The sequence below is a fragment of the Oryctolagus cuniculus genome, chromosome 1 (assembly GCF_051225735.1).
Source record: "Oryctolagus cuniculus isolate XC-2025 breed Fujian yellow rabbit chromosome 1, ASM5122573v1, whole genome shotgun sequence".
Lineage (NCBI taxonomy): Eukaryota > Metazoa > Chordata > Mammalia > Lagomorpha > Leporidae > Oryctolagus > Oryctolagus cuniculus.
The window spans coordinates 203,262,513-203,286,270 of record NC_142867.1 but is presented as its reverse complement, the minus strand read 5'-3'; the positions used below and the strand labels follow the sequence as shown (position 1 = coordinate 203,286,270).

The 23,758-nt window shown below is 44.8% G+C and overlaps 1 long non-coding RNA gene across 3 annotated transcripts in view; it reads left to right on the top strand.

Moving 5' to 3' along the window:
- Nucleotides 1–22,334, top strand: part of LOC149128827 (uncharacterized) — a 328,324-nt gene extending 305,990 nt beyond the window's left edge. For all 3 annotated transcript variants that reach the window (XR_016211132.1, XR_016211153.1, XR_016211133.1), the window contains one exon: nt 22,236–22,334. This is a non-coding gene — a long non-coding RNA (uncharacterized LOC149128827). The remainder of the gene's footprint in view (nt 1–22,235) is intronic.
- Nucleotides 22,335–23,758: the final 1,424 nt, after the last annotated feature.

Below are 23,758 nucleotides of genomic sequence, written 5' to 3'. Positions count from 1 at the left end.
CAATACCATAAAGGGCTGAGAAGAAAAAAACAAGCTAATTAAATTCTGAGTTTTTTAAAGCCAAGTAAAACAAATTCAACATCACAGCGAACCACATCGTAAACAGTGTACAGACATTAGAGTGCATCCAGCGCAAGCCATGTACTGCAGGGAGCAGAGACAACTGGAACTATCCCTGCCCTTGGAGTCCCACGTGACATCTCAAGTAACATAGGGCACAGGGCTGTATGTGTCTGGAAGCAAGGAGCTGCTTGATAGAAGTACTCAGGCTGAGCGCCTAGGACACAAACTCCCCAGTTTAGCAGGAGCCGGAGTTTCTACAAAATCCTGCTAGTCAGAGGGGGTGGGTATCAAACGAGGCTGACCCCAACACAATTACTCCTCTCTGGATTGACCAGAACTGGACAGGCTGACAGCTCCACATATTTCTTAGGTTTGGAACTCACAGCTGCTCTTTTCCTGGCAGTTGACACAAGCCTGGAGCAAATAGGGCTGCGAAGAGCTTAGGCAACGTGTGAGAACACTTGATCTAAGCCCTTTGACAGCCTGGAGAAATGCTGAGAATGCCTCGCACAGCTTGTTAACATGGAACCCACAGGCCTTCCGTCTTGCATCTAGGTTTACAAAGTGGTTACCTATGAATAGGAAGTAGGAAAACAAAGTGAGGCAAGCTGGCTGCCTCAGTCTGCTCTCTGTTGCTGTAACTCAATACCACAGACTGGATAACTTATAAAGAAAGTTTTCTTTAGCTCATGGATTCTGGAACAGGAACCACATCTGGGGATTGCCTTCTTGCAGGAGGGGCTCTGCAGAGTCCCAAGGCAACACAGGGCATCCCATGGTGGGGCAGAACAAGCATGCCAGCTCAGTTGTCTTTTCCTCTCTTAAGAAAAAAATATTTTATTTATTTGAAAACAGAGTTACAGAGAAAGAGAGGAGGACAGAGAGAGAGAGAGAGAGAGAGAGAGAGAGAGAAAGAGAGAGAGAGAGATCTTCTATCCACTGGTTTACTCTCAAAATGGCCACAATGGCCAGGGTTGGGCCACACCAAAACCAGGAGCCAGGAGCTTCTTCAGGGTCTCCCACATGGGTGCAAAGGCCAAAGCACTTGGGCCATCTTCTGCTGCTTTCCCTAGCACATTAGTAGGGAGCTAGATGGGAAGTGGAGCAGCTGGGTCTCAACCGTCACCCACATGGGATGCCGGTGCTGCAGGCAGTGGCTTAACCCATTACATCACAACACTGGCCCCACCAGGGCCCACCCTAGTGACCTCATCTCATTCAGATCACATCCCAAAGGCCCCACCTCCAAATACCATTACAGTATAGCTATGGGTACACTCAAACCATAGTACTGACAAAACAACTTGAATCAAAACCCTGATTGAACCTGGAGATCTGTTCTCTCTTCTACCCCAACAGAACCCCTCCTGCCTCTGAGGTGTCTTTTATTGGATGCAGATGGACTATGCACTGGGTAGGGGTACAAAGTTCAAGGATGCACCAATCCTTCATTTGTTCAACAAATACTCATTGAGCATCTTCTATGAGCTAGGCACTGACACTGACCTAGGTAGGCACTAGTGAGCCTTATGGTATAGCTTTCTGGAACACCATTTTTGTTAAACACTCTTGTTAAAGTATATTTTTTTCACAGTGACTGTGTCAGACACAAACATGCAATACTTCAAAAATTGATTCACAACATGTCTATACTTGGCTACTAATACATCCAGTCTAGCTTAGAGAAATTTCCCTTAAAAACTGTAGTTTAAAATTTGAACTCATTATTGTCCAGATCACATGAAAATAAGATTAAAAGAAATCAAGGTGGTGTTGTGGCACTTGCTAGCCAGATGTGCAGAGAGATTTGGCAGAGCAAGTGGGAGAATGAGTGGATATTAAGGGAGAGTGTTTGGGAAAAGCATCCTTGGACAAGCCATGTTTAAATCAAGCTATTGACGTGTACGTGGAGTTGGGCAAGCATAGGGAGTGGAGGAGGGAGCACGCCAAGCAGAGGGAACAAAAGGCGCAGGAGCAGATTTCAGAGGGACAGCAAGTGAGCCATGCCACATGAAGCAGGAGTGAGGAGGGGAGAAGTCGTGCCAGAGGGCTGGGGATGAAGACGGAGCAGACCGTGGGGGCAGCCAAACGAGGGGCAGCACTGGCAGGTTTTTATTTTAAAAAGACTGCACTGGACTTCTTGTAAAAGCTTGTTTACTACATCCCCAGTTGGTAACCCAGCAAAACAATCCAAAGAACTTAGGGAAGAAAACTGTGTCTCCCACAAACACGAGAATCTTTCAAAAGCTCTTGAAAGGGGGCTGGAACCAAGGCGCAGTGGGTTGATCTTCCTCCTGCAGCTTCGGCATCCCATATGGGCGCCGGTTCTAGTCCCAGATACTCCTTTTCCGATCCAGCTCTCTGCTGTGGCCTGAAAAGCAGTGGAGGATGGCCCAGGTCCTTGGGCCCCCGCACCTGCGTGGGAGGCTGGGAAGAAGCACCTGGCTCCTGGCTTCAGATTGGCGCAGCCCCAGCCCTTGTGGCCACCTGGGGAGTGAACCAAGCGACTGAAGACCTTCCTCTCTTTCTCTCCCTCTCACTGTCTGTAACTCTACCTGTCAAATAAACAAATAAAATCTTAAAAAAATTAAGTGTCGCTCCCCCTCTTCATGGAGGAACGACACTAAACCCTGCCTAGGCTTCATATCCGAGTCACGGCACCATTATGTCGCTCCCCGTCTTTGTGGAGGAACGACACAGGACCCTGCGCTGTTCTTTCATCTGCTCGGCCCTCCCGGGTTTGCTGCTGGTTCTTCCCGGGTTGGCTACCGTCCCTTCCACCTCCGTGGAAGGGCGGTTCCCCCTGGCCACTTTCCCCACTTCCGTGGGGGAGCGGCACACCGCCGGCCGGCTCTCTCGGGGGCTGCTCAGGTGTTCCTTCAGATAGATGTTCCCCTTAGATGTTCCTCGTGCATGTTGTCTCTCTCCTCCTTTATAGTCCTCTTCCGCCAATCCCAACTCGGCTGCCCACACGCCGAGTACGCTGCTCTCCTCCAATCAGGAGCAAGATCAGCTCCTGGAGGTCATCACTCAAGTTGGCAAGAGGCAGCTGCGTAGAAGCTGTTTCTTCCTCTCCCAGCGCCATATTGTGGGAGAGCAGATGCATAGAATAAGTCTTAATTCCAGTAACTTAGTCTAGTCCGAGTTGCTCCCAGTTGCTCCCCACAATTAAGTTCATGAAAGATGTATGTTATGAGAAAATTATTTGATTTCAAAAACTTTCTGCACCAAGATAAACTTATCCTTTAATTTCATTTTGGACAAACTCTTGCAGCACCCTCATAGTAACAACAACAGCTGTATTATGCCTGCAGCTTCCATCTCAGACTGCAGCAAATCCCTGCCAGATCCCCAACATGGGAAGGACTTGCAGGAGGTGCCTGCACAGCTCAGGCATTCGTCTGACTTCTCTGCAAGTAACGAGTGGACCTCAGCTGTGAGAGGAGGATTTGTTGGAGCTGGAGCTAACCCCGCTGATCTGTTCATCTGAAATGGGCAAACAACAAGCGTTAGGAGAAAGATCTCTATGGATGTGTTCAGCAACAATGAACATGGACCAAAGCTGTCTCTGGGTCCCCACTCTGCCCCAAATCCTGCACACCACTCTTGACCAAATACAGACTCAAGGAGATGGACCGCATACTCAAAGGGAAGTCAGATTTAAAAGGCTCGCAATGGGACCTGGGTGTAGAAACTGGGAAAGGGAAAAGAATGAGGGGAGTGGAAAAGGGAAAGCCGTATGAGGAATTCACATCTGACAGAATTATCTCAAGCTATGAGGAGAAAATCGACTTCAGGATATACAAGGACATTCCGGTCAATGCTTTTCCAACCCATCTAAGAAGTTGAATAAAAACACGGGCCCTTTGAAAAGGAAGTAACAGAGAGAAAAGAGCTCAAGGAAGAGATTCTAAATCAGCCAGGAGAAAAAAGGTGAGCTGGCAATGTTTAGGAAAGAAACTGGACACATAAATAAACACTGCAAAAGAAAAGCCACGTTAGAAGCTGCAAGAAGATTCGGGAGCCCAAGAACAAGCTTCTGTAAACCAAGGAAAATGCAAAGAAGGTCTAGATATTGTTGGATGGAAAATAATGAATATGGAAGATAAAAGCCAATTAACACAAGTGCACCAGTGTTCCTGGAAAAGTGAACAAACACATCAGACACAAATGCGTTTAGAGATACTGTAGAGGGACTGGCATTGTGGTGCTGTGGATTAAGCTGCTGCCTGTGAAGCCAGCATCCTGTATCAGCACTTGTTCAAGTATCAAGGCTGCTCTGCTTCCAGTCCAATTCTGTGCTATGTACCTGTCAAAGCAGTGAAAGATGGGCCAAGTGCGAGGGCCCCTGCTACCCACGTGGGTGACCTGGATGGAACTGCAGGCTCCTGGCTCAGCCCTGGCCATTGTGGTCACTTGGGGAGTGAACCAATGGATGGAAAATTTCTCTCTCTCTCTCTCAATCCCCCCTCTCTGTAACTCTGCCTTTCAAATAAATAAATCTTCTAAAAAATACCATAGGAGAAAATTTCCTGTAATAAAGCAAGAACTGAACCTGCAGGTTATCAGAGCACTCAATCCAGAGAGGAAAACAAAGCGGGGGAATGATGCTCACAACAAAGAACCTTGAGAATGCTCTTGAATTACTGAGTTCAAGGATAAAGAGTGTTATATAGATTTTTAATCTATGTTAAATATTCCATGTAAAAAAATAAACTTGTCTTTGATTTTGCTATTGCAGCATTTAATATCAGAAGACAATGGGATACTGTTTGCAAAGTTCTTAAAGGATGGTTTACCCAGGCATTTTATAACTTTCAAATTATTATTTAGGTATTCTTTACAAAGAAAGAAGAAAAGGAGGGGAGGGAGGAAGGGAGGGAGGGTGGGAGGGGAGGGATGGAGAAAAGGAAGGAAGGAAGAAAGAAAAAGGATTCAGGGACTATAATCATAGTCAATGGTACTGATTTTTTCCTTCATTATGTCCCTGTGCTCATGTATTTAAAAGTAATAATAATAGTAATAGTAGTAACAACTACCATTTATTTGATGCTTCCTAAAGACCATCACCTCATCGAACCCCATAGCACCCTAAGGAAAAGTATTCTTTAAAAAAAATTTTATTTATTTGAAAAAAAAAAAAGAGTTAGAGAAAAGGAAAGGCAGAGAGAGAGAGAGAGAGAGAGGTCTTCCATTGGATGGTTTACTCCCCAATTGGTCGCATTGGTTGGAGTTTGCCAATCCAAAACCAGGAGCCTCTTCTGGGTCTCCCATGTGGGTGCAGGGGCCCAAGGACTTGGGCCATCTTGTGCTGCTTTCTCAGGCCATAGCAGAGAGCTGGATTGGAAGTGGAGCAGCTGGGACTCGAACCAGCGTCCATATGGGATGCTGAGCACTGCAGGTGGTGGCTTTACCCACTATGCCACGGTGCCGGCCCCTGGAGCAGTATTCTTACCACTCATTTTATAGCTGGAGAAACACCTGGAACTACGAAGAAACAGAGTTCTGGAGCTCATGAGAGGCTGAGTCACATGTTGACTCCTTCAGCTCTCGGCCTTCCTTTCTGTCTCTTTCATCACTTTATTCTCTGTACTTTTTCTTTGCATTCTGAGAGATTGATTCTCCACTTTACAGACCAGATTTTCTGCAGTCAGTTCTGTCCTTTGTTGCTTTTGGTGGTTGTCCTGCAAGGCCACACTGTCGAGGAATGCAGGGCGACAATGTCCTTCCCACAAGAAACACCAGGGACAGACTTCGATGAGGATGTCCAAGTTTATTCACAGCCATGTATATTTGTAAAGTTCAGGTAGAAGGGACGTCAGTAACTCAGGGAAACACTGACTCTCTAGGACAGAACCGACACTGGCGCCAATGTGCCTCTCCAATCAGCTTCAAGTTCTCCTAGCCAGGGCAGCTTTCCAGGTGGTCCTGATGGACCTTGGCCACATTGAGGAGCTGTTTACCTGATTGGCAATTACAGGGCCCTTTAACAGGGAGTGGGGTGGGGGAAAGTGCCTGGGGCTTCCATCACCTGCCAGCAGTCAGTTTGTGGGGTCCTTCCAGGGAGGCATGGTGTGCCATGTCCTCTCAACCTCCTGCATGGGCAGGGCAGGCAGACTCCCCACTAAGTACAGTATCACCCACAGTTATCAAATTTTCCTTCAGCATTATCTTTATGTAGACTCTTTCATTGATGTAATGTACTTCAATACATATGAATATGTTATCTTACCATCTCGTCTTTCATTTCTTATTCCTAAGAATCTCTGCTTTTATTTCCTCAGGGATGTACTTGTATGGCCCGAGTGAAGTATAGATTGAAGTGCTATATTTGCCTTTCATGTTGTAGAGGGCTCTTTATGGTCCCTCTAAGGTGCGTGTGTCTGTGACTTTGCATCTGGATGTCTGGTCCTGTATTTGTCTAAAACCGAGGTGAGTAAATGCTTAGGTCTTACTTGGGTGGACTGAAAATCTTTAACTCTTCCCTGGAAGGCTGGTTGACTATGCAGTTGTAGTTCCGAGGCACAGCAGCCTATCAGTGGGAGAGGTCTTGAGCCAGGCGAACCTTCTATTGAAAAACTTCCTGCACCCGGATTGCTGTCCAGCTTAGGCTCCATTCCATGTAGGCTGAATGTCTGAGAGTGAAAGCCGTGGGCAGCTATGGGAGGCCGGCCATACTGGAAAGGAGTAGAGCCATTTTGGAGGGACTCCTGCTCAGAATGAATCCTGGTGGAGTCCCTTGTCTGGGATTTGCAGATGAACTGATTTGCTCCTCTTTTTACAATTTTCAGTTGGCAATTGCCCTGGGCTTCTCAGGGAAGTGCACAGTTTCTGTGCACTCTCTCCTGCCAGCTCTCCTACACCCTCTGCTTCAGCTTTGATGTCTGCTCCTGGTCCGGTCCCTCAGTCGTGGCAACCTTATTGGATGTTCCTCTCTGGCTTATTGCGCTCAGATCCACACATGAGTTCTGACTCACCCCAGCCTCCTAATGCCAGGATGTGCTGTGCTGGTGGGGAGGGCCCTAACCCAATAATTCAGTGATACCTTTAACTGGATATTTCTGTCCTGGCCTCCATTCTGGGTTGGGAACTTTGGACAGATCTTATTACTTATTGGGATCTTAATTTTTCTTACATTTTGAATAAGATCTTCATCTGATGTAGATCTTCATCTTTTGTAACATCTGCTTCAATTATTTCTCCTTTATCTTAAGTTCTCCTTTTCCTTCCCCCCCTTTTTTTTTTCAAATGAAAACATTCAACATAGTTTTAAGATGTTTTGTGACCTAAAAGGGACCAGGGTCTGGTGGGAATCAAAGTTAATTTAGAATCTGAAAGCCCATGCCTGTGTTTCCTTGGCAGAATTGAAAGTGACTAAAAGATTCTGTCAGTGCGATTCAACCCAGCTCTTTCGTAAAGCCCTGGGGCAGGGGAAACGATGGGGGAGGACACCCAAGAACAGCAGCCAAGTCGATAGTGGGCACAGTGTATCAAGGCCACAATCAATGAACAAACCTGAGCTGTGTAGGCCTAGTTCTGCTGGGCTCAGGACACACCCATAGATAAGGATTGCATTTTCCCAGGACAAGTTCAGCATGCCACAACCTTCACTAGAGGAGCCCATTCCTAAGAAGGGGAGATGCAAGCTAATGTTTTATGTAAAAGGCAAGACTGGAAGCTACTAGGTCCTATATATATAGGCGCTTCTCCGTTAGAATTGCTCCAAAATGAGGCTTGGATTCTAAGGAGAAGTGATTCACCCATTCCAGTGACCTTGGAGCTCAAGACCAGTGGTCAAGGCACAGGTATAGGGAGTGATCAAGCCGTTTATAGCACCCTGATTGTCTCCCAGAGCTTTGGCTGGGCTCCCTTCAGAAAAACCTGTTGGATCTCAGCGAGCTGTGACTCTATGACCAAGCGAAGTATCTTCTGAGCACCAACAGGCTGCTCTGTTCAGGCAGTTGGGAGAAGTAGCTATTTGGAGTGTAAAGAAGACATGATGGGGGCAGTTGATCTGAGCTGGGGCAGCTGATGTGACATCAACTTTGGCAGGGGAGGTGCTGACAGCAGTGGCTGGGACATGGAATAGTGTTGACAGAAGTTGAATCAGCAGACACCAGAGCAGCAGGCAGGAGTCTGCAGGCGTTGTCCCAGATACAACACTTTTCTCCTTGTGAACTTCCATGGTGCACAACCTCTCGCTAGTGCTAGAGCAAAAATGTTGTAGTTGCCCACGAGCAACGGAGGAAATCAGCAGTCAGCGACCTTTCTGGTCGCTACCTTGCTACTTGCAAAGAGCCTTTTAGAACCAGCCATTTGTGAGTAGGACTGTTGGACTCAGTCGAAACACCAGTGACTGGAGGTGTTCTGCTGGAGGTAATTATTCATGTGCAGCCACCATATAATTTAAATTTGTATTTGAGAGGCAGGGAAAGAAACAGAGATAGAGAAAGAGCTCCCTTCCACTTGTTTACTCCCCAAATGCCCACAATGGTCAGGGCTGGGCCGGGTGGAAGCCCAGGCCAGGAACTCGAACTCATGGCAAGAACCCAATTACTCAGTCCGTCACTGCTGCCTCCTTTAGTGCACATTAGCACGAAGTTGGAATCAGGACCGGAGCCAGGAATCAAACCCAGGTACTCTGAAGTGGACACAGGCATCTTAATCAATAGGTTAAATGCCCACCCCTACCATATTTCTTCTTGACTGTTAGATGTACAATTATTTCACCCACACTAGGAAAGAAAAATGCTGCCAAATGAGCTATGACATGCTAATGATGGAAAGATGCATCCTGATCTCAGAGATAGAAAAATAGGAGAAACTATGTATCTGTGAACTGTTGAAATACAGTGAGCACTAGGCACTGCCCCAAGCATTGAATGTGGAGCTGCAGACAAGGGAGGCATCAGGAGGTATAGTCCCAAGAACTGTACAGTCTGGTGGAAGGAGAGATGGCAGGCATGCAAATGTGGTGCAGGGTCTGTGGGGTCATGCTTGTCTTTTCCAAGGAAGTAGAATTAGAGATGGGACCGGGTAGGGAGCAGGAGTCAGCTAAGTGAGGGCTAAGGTAGAATAGAGGTATTAGCAGGTGCGGTGGTTCTGAGATGGGAAACAGCCAGTGTAAGCAAGGGTGAAAGTGACTGGAAAGAGAGCTGGCTTTGGTCAAATCAGGCGGTGCCTAAAGCTCATGTCAAGGAATTGAGTTTAATCTATGAGCAGTGGGAGGCTACAGACAGGGTTTAAGCAGGGGTAAAAGAAGATCAGATCATGTTTTTGAAAAATCACTTTACTGGTGGTGTTGACACGAGAGGAGCACAAGAACAGGTGATCCCTAGATCAGCTGGGAGGTTTTGAGGCAATTCAGAGAAGAGAGGACAACGGCTTCTAATAGGGCGCTGGCAGTGGGAGTGGAAAGAAATGAAGATTCCAGCATATTTTTAAAGGACCGATCAATTTTGTATGCTGTTTGTTTGACTTCGGGAGAGGGGGATTCAGTAGGCATCCAAGGAAACAAGAGCAGGGGCTAAAAAAAAAATCCCAGCTGCAAACTAGAGCCCGCTGCTGAGTTTCCAGTGTTAATTGTGACTTGCTTAGGAAACGAAGGCTCCGCGGCCAGTGTCGTGGTGCAGTAGGTAAATCTGTGTGTGTGATGCCGGCTCCCATATGAATAGCAGTTCATGTCCTGGCTCTTCCACTTCCAAGTCCTTGGGCCCCTGGTGCCCACGTGGGAGACCTGGATAGAGTTCCAGGCCCTGGCCCAGCCATAGTCATTGCAGTCATTTGAGAGAGTGAACCAGCATGTATGGAAGATCTCTCTGTCTCCCTGTGTCTCTCCCTCTCTGTAGCTTTGCCTTTCAAATAAGTAAAATAAATATTTTTAAAAATATGAAGGTTTCGTACATTTGGAATATTCTTAAATTGAGATGCACTGCTATATCAGGTAAGCACAGTCCCAGTGTTTCAATAGCAAATCCTCCTCCTCAAATTTACTTAATTACTTCTTTAGATGTTATTGCTACTATGATCTTAGATAACTTCACTCTTGTAATGTGGAGTTTCACATATTGATTATATTAAAAAATTTTTAGAAGCAAGACTACTTCTGACAAGAAGTAGTCACATAAAGATGTTTTTAGCTATGAAGTAGTTCTATTTTGTATGGGAATATTAGACATGTTTCTGAAGTTAAAGACAATTATGACTCAGAGAAAGCACTGCCCTATTGCAATAGCCAAGATATGGACTCAAACTAGGCTCCCATCAATGGGTTAATGGATGGTGTAGATACACACTGAGCATTATTCAGCAATTAAAAAAAAGAAGAAGAATGAAATCCTGACATTTGCAGCAAAATGGTTAGAATGGAAGACATTATGTTAAATGCAACAAGCTGGATACTGAAAGACAGACACTGCAAGTTCTCTCTCATATGTGGATGTTTAAAAAATAAAAAGCCACTCTCATCTAAGAACAGTGATTACTGGAGCCTGGGAAGTGGGGGACAGGGGCTAGAGGGAGGATAGAAGGAGGTTGCAGAACAGGTACCCAAACAGGATTAGATACAGTGACTCTGTTCATGCGTCACACAGCACAGTGGGGTGACTACAGATCACAATGATCTATACACTAAGGAAAAAGAGGGAAGTATGGTTATCATCTTATAATTGTATCTATAAAACACATGAAATCTACTCTCTTAATATTAATAAATAAATAAAAAATCTCTGAGAGGATGGAGACATTCATTTTCTTCTTTAAAAAACAATTTATTTGTATCTCAAGATAAGACTAAGTTTTTTTTATCTTGAGATACAATAAAATATCAGCCATTTGGGGGAGTGAACCAGTGTATGGACGATCTCTGTCACTGTGTCTCTCTAACTCTGCTTTTCAAATAAATAAAACAGTGTTTTAGGGTATACTTTTCCCCACATCCTTACCAGCATTTATCATATTTTGATTTTTGGATGACAGCCACTCAGAGATTCTCACAGCAGAGGAGAAGTTGTATACCATGAATTTCTGTAGACGTGTAGGATGCTATTATCATTAAGTACCAGTATTCATAGAATTTCTTAGCAAGAAGTGTTACATTTTGATATATTTAAGGAATAATTTTCCAAAAAAGTAAAATAATGACTCTCTCAAATATGAAGTGAGAAAATGTCAAAGAGTTTATTCAGTTCATTAAATAATGGAGGACCCACTGCTGTTAAAAATGTTAGGATAAGATTGCTAGGTTAGATATAAATGCTGCCAGAGCCCAGTAGAACCACAGACCATTGGGGTTATCTATACCACCAGATTAAAAATCATATATAATCCTATCAGATAAAAAGCTACAAATCGGTCTATGCACCTGTGGAGTGTCGAATAACCTAGCTACTAGAAAGCTGTGCCCCAGTCAATCCTGAAAGAACACCAGCTAGTCTCATTTGCCTATTTCCAATTGCATTTGGTTTCTCTGACAATCTCACTTCTCGTTATTTTATTCCTCTGAAAGCTCATGTTCATACTGAAGTCTTCTGGAATGATGAGATTCAGAGACTTACAGACAGTTTTGATCTTAAGATAATGGCTAACAATTTGGTGACTTCTGAGTGAGTTAGAATAGTCAATGGGGAGGTGGGGGGCCTGGGAAAAATCTAATACACAGCTCAGGTAGCCCAGGAATGCTCACAATTTTCTCAGTAGGTTACTATTTTATAACAAGACCTTCCCAAAGAGTGATCCAACATGGGAAGTGAGATACTCAGCAGACTCATAGAATGGCAGATGTCCTAAATAGCACTCTGGCCTCAGAATCAGCCCTAAAGGCATTCGGAGCTGGCTGAAAAGCCCATGAGAGTATTTCAGGCATGGAAAGCCAAGACACTCTGGCAAAAAGATCTCTGTGAGTGAGATCCCAGTGGAAAGAACAGGTCTTCAAAGAGGGAGGTGCCTTTCTCTGAAGGGAGGAGAGAACCTCCACTTTGACTATGACCTTGTCTAAACAAGATAAGAGTCGGAGAACTCAAGGGGCTTCCATAGCCTTGGAAACTCATGACTGGTGCATAGGGAGATTACTGATGCCATAAACAGGAGTGTCAATTTGTAAAGTCAACAACAGGAGTCACTGTGCACTTACTCCTCATGTAGGATCTCTGTCCTTAATGTGCTGTACACTGAGGCTTAATGCTATAACGAGTACTCAAACAGTATATTTCACTTTGTGTTTCTATGGGGGTGCAAACTGTTGAAATCTTTACTTAATGTACACTAAACTGATCTTCTGTTAAAAAAAAAAAAAAAAAAGAAAAGAAACTATCAATTCCCAACTTGACTCTCACTGGGATTAAACATGACAATAGGTCTGATCTGATTTCATCATCATTTAAAAAAAAATCATCTATTATTTTTCACTTTATGTTTCTGTGTGGGAACAAACTGTTGAAATCCTTACTTAAGGTATACTAAGCTGATCTTCTGTATACTAAGATAATCGAAAATGAATCTTGATGTGAATGGAAGGGGAGAGGGAGTGGGAAAGGGGAGGGTGGTGGGTGGGAGGGACGGTATGGGGGGGAAAGCCATTGTAACCCATGAGACGTACTTTGGAAATTTATATTCATTAAATAAGAGATAAAAAAAAAAAAGACCTTAAAAAAAAAAATAAAATGTAATAGTGAAGAAAAAAAAAAAAAAAAAAAAGACCTTCCCAAAGCTCCACTGGGGCCTGCTATCAAAATGACCTGGCACATTTCCACCCACATTGCAACAAATAAAAATAGTAATATTCCCCAGATGTCAGTGAAGTTATTCTGTTTTTTAAGATTTAAAATAATGTTGGTTTGAGATTTTGCAAAATTTCTATGGACAGCTCAGTGTCTTCTAGTCCCCTTATAATGTCTGTGAAGCCAAATGGTTTACATTCTGGCTTTAATTCTTTCCCCCAGTGAACTGTGTATTTGCGTGTGTGTGCGCGCACACACACACACACACACCTCACCCTAATCACTTCCTTCCATTTAGTACCTATTGCAGTAGACTCAACTGAGCTCTAAGCTAAGGTGTGTGACAGTGTTTATATCGCAACAACATACAATGGGCTGTTAGCACAAGTCTCTCTCTGTGTCTGCTTGGCTGATGTCACAGTGACCGGCTGAGAAGAAGCAATGCTCTCAAATGTTTCCACATCCAGAGACAAGTGTTGAGCAGAGTGGGCAGGTCTGGCAATGAGGTGGTGAAAGCTCCAGCTTTCTCATTCCCAGCTCCCCTACCAGACTGGAGGCATAAAGGGGTTGAAGTTGGAGAGGCTGGGAGGGAACCTCTTTGGAGGCAGCAGTTTTGTGCTGGGCAGTTTCTCACTCACACTTCACAAGGGGTGGGACTGAGTTCTTCCCTCCCACCTCCCCTAACCCACTGAGGGAGGGAGCCTGAATTCAGAAAACCGTTCAGACCTTGTGGACTGTGACTTCCAAACTCTGGGGCACAGGTTTGAAACTGTGTTGGGACCAAGCTACACTTCCATGAACAATGGCAGGAGGTTATCCTGGGCTCATCTCCAGTTCCCCACTGGAAGCACGATAGGAAGAGACCTCCAGACATTCAGGAACTCAAGGAAAGCTTCCCTCGTGTCGAGGGGCCATAGTCAGAGGCTGGGGGGGTCGTCTCAGAGTCACCCATACAAAGCTGTCACCAGGGGATAGAATCAGCAGTGGGAGCCACTTTGCTTGAAGGGTGCCATGGTGTGGTTGAGTCAGGGAGCCCATTGCTGTCTTTCCTCTCGTGTCCCCTTTCTCCACTTACCCCCATGCTCTTTCTAACTCTTTGGGAAGCAGAGACAGCCTAGCAAGTGGGTAGAAAAGAATAGGAAGGAAGTTGACTCACCACAGGTCCTCAAGCTTGGGACAGGAAAGAGCTGTGGGGCCTGGGGAGCTGTAACTTGGATGCAGTCAACTTTTCATTCTATTACTGAAGGGAGAACATCTTGTCATTGAAACGGCCATTGTTTCGGGACAATTCCCAGTAAGGTTAAGGGACTTGCCTAGGCTTTCACTGGGGACAGAGAAGGAATGAGTGCTCTTGACAGCAAATGCCTTGGAGAGGGAAGAGAAGTGGAGGGAGGCTGGGTACCCTTCATACGCCATCTTCTTGGGGGATGGGCTTTGGGTATGGGCTGGGGAGAAGAGATAAAAAAGGACAATTGTCTCTTTTTAAGATCTGTTTATTTGAAAAGCAGAGTTAGAGAGACAGAGAGATCTTCCATCTCTGCTGGTTCACTCCTGCAATGGCTACAGTGGGCCCACCAAAGCCAGTATCCAGGAGCTTCACCCAGGTCTCCCACATGGGTGCAGGAACCCAAGGACCTGGGTCATCTTCCACTGCTTTCCCAGGCCATAGCAGAGAGCTGGATTGGAAGTGGAGCAGCTGGGACTTGAACTTGTGTCCATAGGGATGCACCACAGGAGGCAGCTTTCCCCACCTTGCCACAGCGCTGGCCCCAATTGTCGTTTTCTTTAGCTGGGCAAGGTTGTAGCCTGATGCGCTGGATGGCTGCTGGCCTGAGCCATGTTATATGGTTTTGATGAGGACAGAGGGGGCTCTAACCCATCTGTTGATAAGAGACTAGTACCCAAGACTTAGTGGCTGTGGACATTAAAGGTCCCTTGAAAGATCTGAAAGAAAATTCCAACTGACCCCTAGCCAGCCCCCTATGTGGAGGCAGCCAGGATTGTAGCCCCCAATTACACCTGCATGTATGAGGAGGCTTGGGGAGACTGTCTCTCTCTTTTCTCATTCAGGTAGCACAGCCCTAGCTGTGGTAAAGAAAGAAAATCTCAGCTCCCCTTCTTGCAGCCACCTGCTTTCTTTGTGAATGCTTAAAGAGAGGAAGCATGAGTCTCCTAGACTCAGGAGAGTCTCGGAGAACCCCCTTCATGGTTATCACAGCAGGGGACAAATGCAGCACTACCCAAAGGTGGCCCCTCTCTTGGACTCCAGCTCTTTTTTTCTGGGGACTGATGATTCTTGAATTAGCACTCAAGAGGCCCACGCTGTTGTGGCTGTATCCAACAATCCAGGTCTCCCTTGGAAAGATTGGCAGAAAGCGGGGCTCACGGTGCCCTTTGGTCTCTACCCAGAGTCTCCACTCCAATTCTGGGGCACCAGGAAAATGCCGAGTTGACCCTGCTGTTACAGCTGCCAAGGATGACCCTCCAGGGACAGCTGCACAAGACCCTGCCTTAATAGTCAGGTCTGCCTTGCCTTCCACCTGCAGCACCTGTAGTTGTCTATCTGTAAAACTAGGCAGCAGTTTAAAAGTGCACCGAGACTGCTTGTCAGCAGCCACTCTTGAGTTAACCTGCACCGTGCATTTACTGTCTACTATGGGAAGCCGAGCTGCTGAGACCTCAGCCCAGGATGTAACAAACGAGAGAAATGGTGGGGATAATGTCTTCTCTGGACAGTTCCTTTTTATAAAGGTCAGTAGGTGATCGTATGTGCCCTCCATTTGCAGGTAGGAGCTACTTGTTTTGATAGCAACAATGTTCATGTTTGTGTGTAAGCAACTCAAACCTTAATGATTCCTTGGATCAGTTTAAATGTGCCTATTCCTCCTCTGTGGCTAATTAAGGCTGCATTCCGTGCATACAGGAAGCTATGTGGCATTTGCCAGTATCTGTGCAGACCTGCTGTGTTTGATTACCCACTATTAGTTCATAGCAGTCGGACAGGCCAGCCGACTTCCAGGATTGTCTTAATTATCAAGATACCTTGTCACCTTTCTGGCCAAGTTTTAACATCTTCACATAATCCCCATAGAGAGTGTGTGTTTTAAACTTGGCTCCATCTGAAGGATTAGTAAAAACACTGGGCACCTCCTCCTTAGGTGGTTAATGAAGGCCCCAGCAATGACAACAGTACAAATGGCTTTAAAATAGTTCCTATTTTTGTCAGTGTTAAAAATACTCTTTCATTTGTATTTTCTTCCAGACTAATGTCCCTTTCCAAAGTGAAAAATTGAGAAAGAAAGGATCTGAATAGCAAGCCTATTAGACTAACAATGCAACATTTAGGAGGATGAGTTAAAAATGCATCTATGAATTATAAATAATGTATAATCTGGCTGTATAATATAGTGCTACAAAAATGCTGCTTTTTTGTCTCAGGGGGAAATTTTTTTTTCCACTTGTGGATTTGTATTAAAGTTCCAAGTCCTGGTGATGGGATCGATGGACAGAGCTTTAATTGGGGCTCTCTAGTGATTACCTAGATTGGCAGCTGGTGTCAATCAACTTCTAAAGAAGTCTCTGAGCCAATGCTTAGGCTGCTCCTGGAGATGTTAGCCCTGTGGGGCCATGTTAAGGCTCCCAACCATAGGGGAACCCTTAAAAACAGTGAAGATATAATTTTCCAAGTCGCTGGCTCACCTAGCAATGTACATGCTCCAGCTTTCTGCCCGAGTCAGCTCTGCAAGATGACATCAATGGTGTGATGCTGGGTCCACATGATTTTAAAAGAAAAACAATGCTCCAGTCCCCTGACAGCTTCCATTAAAGCAAAACAATAATAGCCCATGTATGTTTGTGGAACACATTATAGTTTCATCTTAGATAACCGAATCTCATTGATGAAATAACAATGTAGTCATATTCTTTTCTCAGAAAAGTAGGTAACTTTCACAAAATTCATTCTCCCTTGGTGCCTTTCATCTTCTTATATAAATTCTCTTTTCATTTGAATGAAAATCGAAAACATTTTTGGAATAATGTGATAATGGATTCATCTTGTTAATTTAGACCTTGCTAATTCTAACAGAGTTGGTCTAAATTTATTGTTTTCCTCATCCTTGACCTGTGATTTAAAAAGAACAAGGAGCAGTCAGTTTATTAGAAAGTTTATCTATACTTACCATATGATGCATTGATTCTACTCTTAGGTATTTACCCAAGAGAATGGAAAGAAATGTTCAGAGAGGTTTTATTTGTAGTAGCTAAAAACTGGAGAAAACCCAAGGTGCATCAGGTTAATGGCTAAGCAAATTGTTATACAAACAGTTGAATATTTCTCAGCAATAAAATGGAATGAACTTCTGTTACATAGGGATGAATCTCAACATATAATGCTAAGAAAAATAAAGACACTAAAGAGTACATGCTGTATCATTCCATTTAAATGAAAATCAGGAACATGCAAAATTAATCAGACAGAAAGCACATCAATGGTTGCCTAGGGATGGGGTTGGGACTATTGACTGGGCAGGGGCACAAAGGAAATTTTTGAGTTGATGGAAATATTCTGCTTCTTGATTGAGATGGTGGTTACATAAGCATAGGCACTTGTCAAAACTCACCAACTGCACACTTAAAATGTGAGCATTTTGTTGTACGTAAATTCTGACTTAATAATTTAGATTTTTTACAAAATGACATTCTGTTACATGTATCCTCATTAATAGCAAAATGTCTGTCCTGTCCCTTGTGTCTCTCCATGCTTCATATTTCTAATATTATTTTTTAGCAATACCATTTCCAACATCCAAACGGTAAAGGGAATCCCAGATTGAGTTTGACAGATAACTTTTAAAATGAGAAAAAGAAGACTCAACCCTTCCACAAAGTTTCTAAAAGATTCCACATTCCACCTATTCCAACTCCTTAAATATTGTTTGCATTTCCATACTGCTGCCAAGTTCCACCTCCACTGCCTTAATTTAGCTTTTGTATATCTCCTGGCTGGTCTTCCCCGTTCTGGTCTTGTTTGAACAGGAAGATTCTCCACATCATCTCCCAGGTTCCAGAAAACAACACAGTTGAGGGAAAGACAGAGAACTTGGAGAGGAAGAAGCAAGACAGCAGGTGGAACTGTGTAGGGTGTCAGGCTAAACTTGATGATGGTCTCCTATGTTTGCTTGGATACGTAGGATCAGCATGCGGTCCTGGATGAACTGGATGGTTGTCAATGCCGCTTGCATTTCCTATATCCATTTTCTCCAGTGGGCCAGTGATGTCTCTGTGGCTAGTATTAGCCCATTTCAGTGATGTTTAAGAGAAACAGGAAGAGGGTTTGGGTTCTCCAGGAGCTTGGAGGGAAGGGCAAGCCATGATGGTGGCCATGGGAGTCAAAGGCAGGTAGCCTTACGAATGACAGGGTACTGGAAAAGTGTAGAACTACAGCCCAAACGTATAGCCCGCCTCAGTCCCTTGCAATTTTCCCCCAAATCTCTACTTTTCTGCCTGCTCCTAAGAGGATTATGCTCTGAATGTATTAAGGAAGTGGTTTCTTTTGTATCTGTCCCCTCCCTCTTCTCTGAACACTAGGGAGATTGGTGATAGTGAATGGTCACCTGGGAGGACCAAGGTGACGATTCCAGGCTGGCTTAGTCCATTGTAAAAGGTCTCTAAGAGCCTTCCCCATCTCTGAAAGTGCCTTTTAGCAAGACTTGGGATAGGGGAGCCTCCCGCAAGCGATTTCCCATCAATTACACACTTGTCAGGAGAGGCACAGGCCTCGCTCGGAGATTCTCACCTTGAACTTTCAAAGGAAGCTGCTTGCTGAAGGACTGGGACCTGGAGGAGCCACTAGAAATCAAACAAGTGAGCAGAAACTGAATTTGACTTTTGGCCCCAGGGGTGGGAGAGATGGAGATGAAAGCTGACAGGCTCCTACGTGACCAGGCCTCTGTGGAGCCCAAATGGGGGATTCACAAATCAGAGTGGCATTCCCTCTCCATGGGCTGTCCTGCGAATGGGGCCTGAACACCCCCACCCAGCCCCTCTGTGCAGAAGCTCCCAGGGCCTCTGGGGGGGTATTAGAAGCAGGCCCTGCCACCTCCAGTGCAAGACACAGCTTGGGGGTGGGGGGCACCGCATTAACCTCAAAGACAACCATGGCTTTAGCCCTGCAGACAGCACTCTGTGGCTAAAAGGCAGGGCACAGGGGAGCCCTGTGGAAATGGGCTTCGTTTTTAGGACCTCTTCTAGTCTTGGCTCTGCTACTGGCCAGCTGAGTGAACTTGAACTTGGTCATGTCACTTAGTCGTCAGTGGTTGGCATTTCCTCAACTGTGCGGTAGAAACAGCTCATTGTGGGAGAGGGGGACATGTATGCAGCAGTCATGTTGGAAGCTGGCACTAAGTGTGTATGGGACTTGGGTGGAGGTAGATGCATATCCAAGAGAGGAGCTGGTATTTGAACTCAGTCTTGAGAAAGCAGCAAGCGTTTCCTTGTCAGGCAAGAGAGGATAATATTACATGCCAGGGAGCACAGTCTTAATGGGCTGGAGGCAGGAAAGAGAGGAGGGATAACCAAGGGAGCATGGGAGACAAGCAGCAGACACGGGAGATTCAGAGGGGAGAAGCAGGCTAAAGGTCCTTCATTTTATTCATCCATTTATTCATTTATGAGAGCTAGAAGGAGCTCCCATCAGTTGATTCACTACCACCCTACCCCCGCCAAATGCTTGCCAGGATGAGCCAAGCCAAAGCCATGATCCAGGAACTCAATCCATGTCTCCCACATACATGGCAAGGACCCAATTACTTGAGCCATCACCAACTACTTCCCAGAGTGTGCATTAGCAGGATGTTGGACACAAGAATGGAGCCAGGACTCAAACCCAGGCACTCGGATATGGGATGTGGGCCTCCTAACTGGGGACATAACCAGCAGGCCAAGCACCCACTCCTAGGGTATTTCGTGCGTAGAACCAGCAGACAGCGCCCATTCTAGGAATGTGCTGCCCGCATTCAGTAGAGGGTGGCCTGCTGGCTCCTGAGCAGATGATGATTTCATTAAATAAAGCACTCAGAGCAGAAGAGGGGGGAGAAGTGATTAACTCAGTTCTGAAATGCTGAAATGGAAGTACTTATGGTGCAACCAATGGAAAGCTGGGTAAACAAGGCTAAAGTGTGCAGGAGTGATGGAAGTTGGAAAGGCAGGTCTGTTGTCATCAGCTTACTGTGATCTAGATCATTCCAAAGTTTCTGTCTAACTCTAAAGTCAAAGGATATCTGATTCTAAATTTTGTGAAAGGAACAGTTCAAAAATAATGTGTTCCTTCCCTCAGTGCATTATTCTAACGAGGTGCTTGGGGTGTTACCTACTCTTCCCTTTTGCTGTTGTTTATGGGATTGCCATAGAATGTTCTTAGGATTCTTGCTTCTAAATTTGTGTTTCTGAGTTTCTGTCATGTCTTCATTGCAATGTTTTAGACAGTGGAGAATGGCCTCAATTAAACAAAAATATGACATCAATAATGAATTCCAAAAAAGACTTTGGAAAAGATTCTCAGCGATTCTCATTAGTTCTCAATGCCCCCACCCAGTTTATGTAGAATAGAGTCCAGGCTTTTCAGTTTGGCCTTCAAGGGCTAACATATCTCTTCTCTCTCCCCTCCCCATTGTCCTCCTCTTCTGCCCTTTCTTTCTCTCTCTGATCATTTGCCATGCCACAGGCAGTTCTGCAGAGAGATGCATGAGGTGAGTAGCTGTGACCTCCAACCATAGCTACACTCACGTGTGTGAGCTTGTGTCCAGGTGCTCCAGCCAGTCCCCAGTCTAGCCTTTGGATGACCAAAACGCTGGCCAACATCTTGTCTGAGGTCCCGTGAGAGTGAGCCAAAGGAACCCAACCAAGCCACTTTTGGGTTCCTGACCCTCAGAAACAGAGAGATAAATGTTCTTTGCTTCGAACTTGTACAGCTTGAGGTTATTTATTAAGGTAAGACCAGGAGAAGGAAACATGTGCTTTCCTTATAATATATGGAAAATGAGCCAGGAAGGGTTTAGAATGACTGAGGTTCTCTGATGCTCTGCAGGTGCTGAAAGACCAGGGAGGTCTCATCCTGATTCTTCTACCCGTCCACCAGATGACCTTGAAAATGTCCTATCTACCAATAGAGGCTCAGCTTCCTTTCTTGTAAATGGAAAGGAGAGCATCAGTTAAATGTCAAATCTGTATATATGGATTAGGACAGAGGCATACAAAATTATCTTAAAGCAGTGTTCAAGGGGCCTTTTACAGGCTATCAACTGAACCAAAAATATAGTGATTTCTTATTAATGAATGATGGGCAATATCAGGAATGTTCATTTTCTCAATTCAGGAAAAACTCTTAGAAGAATTCCTGGAACATTGTGAGTCCTTGAGAGATGTTACCTTTATTATTATTGTTATTATTAGTAGTAGTATTAGTTTTAGTTTTAGTGAAGGGAAGGTTAGAAAATGAGTAAGTGGGTTATTAGAAGATATGAAGATGTATTAGGCATAAATAAAGGAGCACATTATCAGAGTCTACACATGACGCTGGGGAGCATGGCAAATTTCCAACAGTGTCTCTGTATAGAGTTGGGATTCCTGGATGCTTGGTTATTAATGCGTCTTCAGAGTGGTTGTGAGTTGGACATAGTTTTCCATTCCTGTTATTCTTGAATTAATTAAAACACTTCATAAAACGATATACATGTCTTACCCTGACAGTTCCCCTTTGGGGATTATAGCTGAATTGTTAAAATTTGAAAATTAATTGTTCCTCTCTGATTTCTATCACTATATTTTTATCTGGTAGGAAGTTGAAAGAGGTAGGGTGGCTGACTTCTTGAGACTTTGACTCCATTTAATGAGTCAGGGTGAAAAAACTTGAACACTCTTGACTTAGTGGGCCTCTGGGATCAGTCTTGACCATTGGATGATTGACTCTATGAACCAAGCTAAAGCAAGATTGTGCCAGGTAGCAATGGGCCAGCAAAGGGAGCCAGTGTTAAGAGCAGACACTTAACAGGAACTTCCACTTTCAGTGCCTACACATAGCCCTCCAGCAATGAGAGGGCCTTGGTCAGCAATCCCAATGGAAAAGGCTTATTAAATGTCAATAAGCACACAGGGAAATGTGTCCAGTGAACTTAAAACATCCCTTTTCCCTTAGCAAATCCATCCTTGATGAGGAAAGCATGTATCAGACCTTAGCACTGAGACATTAAACATTTCATTCTTCTGATTAATCCCTGTCATGGTTTGAACGTTTGAGTCCCTTCAGAAATCACGTGTGGAAACCCAGTCCTCAATGTGATGACATAAGGGGGTGGGGATCTGGGGAGATGGTAGGTCATGAGGGTAGAGCCTGCATGAATGGGATTGGTGCCCTTATAAGGGGCCAAAAAGACCAGAGTTTTCCCCTTGTACCTTCAGGAACACACAGAAAGATGGCCTCTTGTGAACCAGAACCAGGCCCTCATCAGATACTCAATAGACCCATGATGGCTCTTGGTCTTCTCAGCCTCCAGGATTGTGAGTAACAAATTTCTGTTGTACATAAATCACTCAGATTATTGTATTTTGTCATAGCAGCTCAAATAGGCCAACAACCTCCCTGACCTGTCTCCACATTCATTAAGACATGTGCTAATTGTGACATGGCTTTTCATATGGGTCTACATGCTGGTAGTCACAGAGATTTCAAGTATTTTGATCAGTGTCTCCAGAAAATGGACACACTGGCTTTCAAATGTTGTCCAAAGTCAACATTGCCATCCCCTTTGACATTACCTGGGTCTGTGCTGTGATTTGAATGTGCCCCCCAAGTTCCCTGGGTTGGAGACTTAATTCTCAACACAACAGCAGTTGGGAAGTGGGACCTTTAAGACATGATTTGGTCATGCAGGCTCTGCCCTCATGCAATGGCCAATACCATTATTGTCGTAATTGCAGGATTAGGTTCTAGTAATTAATCATCTATCAGGGCTAGTAAATGCAGGATTAGGTTCCTGGTGAAAGGATTAGCTTGATCCTCTTCCCCTTCTCTCTGGCTGCATCAGCCCCTTCACTTTGTACTTCTTGGCCTCTAGAACTTCAGAAACAAATCTTTTTTTTTTTTTAAATAAATTACCCAGTCTCAAGCCTCCTAACAGATGTCCCTGCTTCCTCTCTTCACTTCTCCATTTCACCATTGCAGTGATCTCTACAAAGGTGATTTCTCCATGTGCACTTATTAAAACGTTATCTCATTTGACCTTTAGAGAAAATGTGAAAGGTCTTAGTATCTCCATGAAACGATGGGAAAAAGTGAGTCTCATGAGTAGCAAATGACTTTAATAATTCATTGGTTACAGAACTGGCACTCAAGCCCAGGTGGTGTAGTTTGTTTCTGGACCCCCCAGTGGTTGCCTTCTACATACGGTTGCTTTGCCCTCAACAAGGAGTGTCAGCACAGGCATGTTTCTCATCTCCATTCTGCTCTTGTGACAACTCTGAAAGCTGGATGATTTACAAGTGAGAAAGCTAAGGCCCAGAGAAGGTGGATAAACTGTTCACACTGCAAGTAACAGAGTTTAGATTTCAATGCTGTTTCTGACCAGTCCATTTTTGGAGGAGTTGATTATTCTTTTAATTTTTCTTCCTATATAAGAACTATTATGGGGCAAGTGTCGTGGTGTAGCAGGCAAAGCCACCACCTGCAACACCAACATCCCATATGGATTCCAGTTCAATTCCCAGCTGCTCCACTTCCGATCCAACTCCCTGCTGGTGCACCTGGGAAAGAAGCAGAAGATGGCCCAAGTGCTCGGGCCCCTGATACCCATGTGGGAGACCAGGATGAAGCTCCTGGCTTCAGCCTGGGCCAGCAATAGTCATTTGGGGAGTGAACCTGTGGGTAGAATGTCTTTCTCTCTGTCTCTGTCTCTCTCTCTCTGTAACTCTGAAACTCAAATAAA